Raw genomic sequence first — 500 nt, 5'->3', positions numbered from 1 at the left:
CAACAACAAGTGAATAGCAATCCTGCTCCTGCATCTAGTGAACCTTCATTAGAAGAATTGGTGAGGCAAATGACATTGTAGAATATGCAATTCCAGTAAGAGACTAGAGCTTCCATTCAGAGACAAGAGTCCTCCATTTAGAATTTGACCACCCAGATGGGACAGATGGCTACTTCATTAAACACATTGCACTCTCAAAATTCGGATAAGTTGCCTTCCTAAACTGTGGTCAACCCGAAGAATGTGAGTGTCATCACTCTAAGGTTAGGCAAACATATTGAAGTTGATCTAGCTGCACCAAAAATGAAAACCGGTTTTAAAAGAGACTGAGAACACTAGTGAACAAATTCTTGCTAGTGAACCTTCCACAAGTGTTGCACAACCATCTTCCATTCCTCTTCCATTTCCTCCAAGAGCCATTCAAAGTAAGAAGATGGAAGAGGTAGACAAGGAGATCTTGGACACATTTAGAAAGGTAGAGGTGAACATACCTTTACTTG

The sequence above is a fragment of the Lupinus angustifolius genome, chromosome LG03, assembly GCF_001865875.1.
Source record: "Lupinus angustifolius cultivar Tanjil chromosome LG03, LupAngTanjil_v1.0, whole genome shotgun sequence".
NCBI lineage: Eukaryota > Viridiplantae > Streptophyta > Magnoliopsida > Fabales > Fabaceae > Lupinus > Lupinus angustifolius.
This window is presented reverse-complemented; position numbering follows the sequence as displayed.